A 4170-nucleotide genomic window follows, 5' to 3' on the forward strand; every position below is an offset into this window, starting at 1 on the left:
TATAATTTTTAAAATGGTTTGCAGATATATGTTCCTGGCATCCCTGTCCTTAGGAAGCGGTCTGATACTTTACACCCGGCAACCAGGGGCAGTGACCACGGCTGATAAGGGCTGTTATGATCCCCGAAGAAGTCGAGGACTTGGAAAGTAAAATGAAGAAGAGGATTGAAGAAGGAGAGTTGTAGGGTGGTAGAGGAGAGGGGGCGTGAACTATATATTCCTACTCCCTCTCTCCAACGCCTCTAGTTCCATCTCCGGCTCTGCTACCAGTGTGTCTTCAGTCACTCCTTCAATCTCTTCCACTCTCTTCTATCCTTTATATACCGGTATGTATATATGTATCTGTATACTAAGTAAATAACTGTGTACCTTTGGCTGTGTCTCATTCGAAGGCATTCTAAGACTGAACATCAAAGAATACTTACCAATCCAATGAATGAATTCAAGTGACAATTATTGTATTTTCTTAACGGGAAAACTTAAATGGAAATAGAAAATGTGAATAATTCTTTAAGAAAAGTTTATTTGAATATTTTTTTTATTTTAGAGAATAAACACAAATACAAATGCAGTATATAACAACATAAAATTATTTTTTAAAGTTAATATTATCATCGAAAGTATTACTTTTTTTCTTTGGGTATAATCATAATTATTAAAAATAATAATAATATAAAATTACTACAATTGATCAATAACAATAAAAAAAAAAATTAAAACTACAAAAATTAGCTATTAGTTTCATAGTTGCCCAACTCTGCTAGGGGGGTGGGTACCCCCATTTGAGAAAGTATACAACTGTTCATTTAATTATAATCGTTGCTCAAATTGTATAAATGTAATTTACATGTATTTTGTAATTTAGATTGTATTATTTTTTTCAATATAGTGTAAGAAGGAAAAAAATAAATTTCAAGTCTTTATCCCAGTATTTTAATTCGTAATTCAATTATGACCTCTTCAAAAGCAGTGTTGTTAATTACTTTGTCCTAAAAATCGCACTGAATTTTTATTCCGTCTTTCCTTCTGCACCTCGACAGAGGCAAAAACAATTGTGAATGAGTAAATATTGTTTCCTTCTATGTTTCATATAAAATGACATAATTTTAACTAAAATTTTTTATTATCCAGTTTTATTATTCCAAATTTTATATGGTGATCATTAAAATTTTTTTTATATAATAGAGAGATTAAAATAGAAGTGTCAATTTCAATTTTATTATTACAAAATTGAAAAATAAGATTTTTGTATAATACATTGATTACGATACAGTGGTAATTTTTATATTATGTTTAAATTATATAGGAAAGAAGAAATATCGCCTTCGAGCAAAATTTCGAATTCGAGATATCGCTCGATGTTTTGAGGAGGTCTGAGTCCAAAAAACCTGCTATCGCAAAGTGATCTCAATTGTGTTGTGTGGTCTGTGAAAAGGCTAGCTCGAAAACCAAAAAGTCGTGCAAAACTGAAATTAAATATTTATTGCATGAATATTATCTGGGATCTGACAGCGAGGTTTTCGTTAAAATCGATTTACCAATAGTGTAGATATGCAATTAAAAAAAAAAATAAAAATTAAGATCTTTACTGCTACAATCTATGAAAGGTCAGGAGTTCAGTACTTTGTATAGAAGTATTATTACTAGACTAACGGTTGTGCAAGGAGGTTATTTGGTCAGAATCAGGCTCGACCGCTAGATTTTTACCTAAGGGTACCCAATTTATGAGGCTGAGTAGACCTGGAGGACTCCAGAACTCATAGGGTTGACTCACGGCTACAGTGTTACATAAAAAAAATTTCAGCCCAGCCGGATTCTAACCCGGGTCGTTGTAGTTAGTAGCAACGTGCCTTGCCACGGTGCCACCGCGCTCCCCAAGTAGAAGTGCACAGAATCGATTTTTCACATTTTTTTTTCTTTTCAAATACGATTTTGATTAAACACGCCATGTCAATAATTTAATGGTCTTTAACATATTCTAGGTGTTCTATCCTCATCGAATCTGCTAGGGATTAAATGAAGAATTTGAAAAGATCTTTCTATGAAGTACCTATTTTGTATATATTTGAAGGAGAAAAAACAATAATAATAATCTCATCGCTAGTAATAATAAATAATAGATAAATACAAAATATTAAATAATTTCGATTGTAGGAAGGTAGTTTGAATGAGGGTCAATACAGCTACCAAAATATTAGAAAGGAATATTTATATCGGTTAACATTTCGTCCTACTTTGCAGCGCTTCGTCAGGGATAAATAAAAACATGATACAAACATTGTAACAATTGACAGAACATAAAATAAATATACAGAGAAATACGGAAATATATATTAAAAAAAAATTGTTTTTTAAATATAAAAGAAAAAATAATTAGTTTTCCTTAAATTACTATTATCATTTACTTAAAAAAATAACTTTTTTTTTTTTACATATTTTAATATTCCCTGTAAAGTTATTTTAAATTACCTAACCATCAAAACTCTCTAGTTCCTAACTCTGCTTCTTCTTCTATTCCTGACAGCCCTCCGAGGCGCTTCGTTCTCGATACCTTCTACTTATCGTTAGAGTACTACCTATGGGTAGTTTCTCTATATACCTGCATCACTCTATTTTGATCTTACATCAAATTTACTTGATGTATTTTTATATAAATATTATGTAAATAAATAAATTTTAAAAAAGGTGTTTCAATGTTCTATTATTTCTTACAATGTTTGTAACTTGTTTTCATTTATTCTTGAAGAAGCCCTGTAAGTGGGGCGAAACGTGAGTTAACAATAAATAGTTTTATTGACCGTCACCCGGACTATCTTCCTACAATCTACAACATACGGTCAACAATATTCTTCAAAAATTAAATAATTTCATTGATAACTAAAGAAGAAAAATGGATAACAAGAAATAATTCATTTTAATAAGAACGAGACAAACTAACCTTTCCTGATTGCATTACAACTTCGTTATCTTTGGTAAAATGTGTTATTGGCAAAAACATGACTAATATTCCATATTCTCACCTTAAGAAATTCAAAAATACAAATTTTGATAATAAAAAAAATTTTGTTTAACATTTTCGTCTTACCTAGTGTTTCGATCTTTTTTTTCTAAAAAAAAATACAAAAATAGCGATAATTCAACAGGAACCCACCAACCTACACAAAATTTGGGGACATATATAGGGTGGTAAGTGATGCGAGCACTACACCAAATTATTATGTTTGGTTACTTTAAAATTGTATTATCTCGAAGGACCATACCCTTCATGCATGGGGAATAGAGTGGGCTCGGGGATCCTTAGGTCGAGATGAAATGAACATTATCAAACTAAGTAAAATAAATTATATATATTTTACTTAGTTTGATAATGTTCATTTCATTTATTTATTCTTCTATATAAGTATTGAGATTTTATTTATTTATTTTTATATTTATATATATATATTTTTTTTTAAATAATTATTTACTTATTTATTTTATTTTTTTTTGTGAAAGTGTACAATCACCACTATTACCCATTGCCAAAGTTTGTGGCAGATTTTAATATTACCAATAAATAAAAGTTTGCAATAAAAAAGAAAAAGATGAATTAGAGAGTGTGATCGTAAAAAATAAATTTTTATTTGTCTAATCAAAAGTCTAGATACTTTTATAATTGCATTATTGTTAAATTGTTCGATTTTTATGCAATAATAATTAATAGAAGAACTTCCGAGGATCTGGATCAAGGGCGTACCCAAGATAAAACCTGGGGGGAGGGAGAGCGGACAAGCCATAGTCAATTAGGTTATAACATTTCAGCACGGAAAAGGCGAATAAAACCAAAATTTTAATGAAGTTATATATAATTATAGCAGTGCTTTTTTTATTTGTTATTATTATTATTATTTGCAACAAAAATTTTTTTTTATTCAATTAATAATTTTTTTTAACTTCCAATGGGGGCTCTTGCCTCTGGGTAAGCCCACAATCTGTGTGAAGAAAGGAATTTTCTAAAGTATTGAAAAATTCCCGTTAACATTATTCGCTTGAAAAAACATAATAATTCATTATTGTATCTTGTATCTGAAGTGTATGAGTTCTTATTGTAGTTGATTAATATATTTTTTAAACTTTCGTATAATTTTTTCTTCATTAACGGAGGTATCAAGACATCTTTAATATTTATAT

At 29.6% G+C, this 4170-nt stretch overlaps 1 protein-coding gene across 1 annotated transcript in view; it reads left to right on the forward strand.

Annotated features, from left to right (window-relative positions):
• The first annotated feature begins 222 nt into the window (after window positions 1–222).
• LOC106692667 (germ cell nuclear acidic protein) overlaps window positions 223–4170 on the forward strand; it is a 71919-nt gene continuing 67971 nt past the window's right edge. Inside the window, exon 1 of the mRNA XM_014438752.1 lies at window positions 223–326. The gene's annotated coding sequence lies outside the window, so the exon portion shown is untranslated. The remainder of the gene's footprint in view (window positions 327–4170) is intronic.

The sequence above is a fragment of the Halyomorpha halys genome, unplaced genomic scaffold (genome assembly GCF_000696795.3).
Source record: "Halyomorpha halys isolate HHAL.00 unplaced genomic scaffold, Hhal_1.1 Scaffold65.1, whole genome shotgun sequence".
NCBI classification, from domain to species: Eukaryota; Metazoa; Arthropoda; class Insecta; order Hemiptera; family Pentatomidae; genus Halyomorpha; species Halyomorpha halys.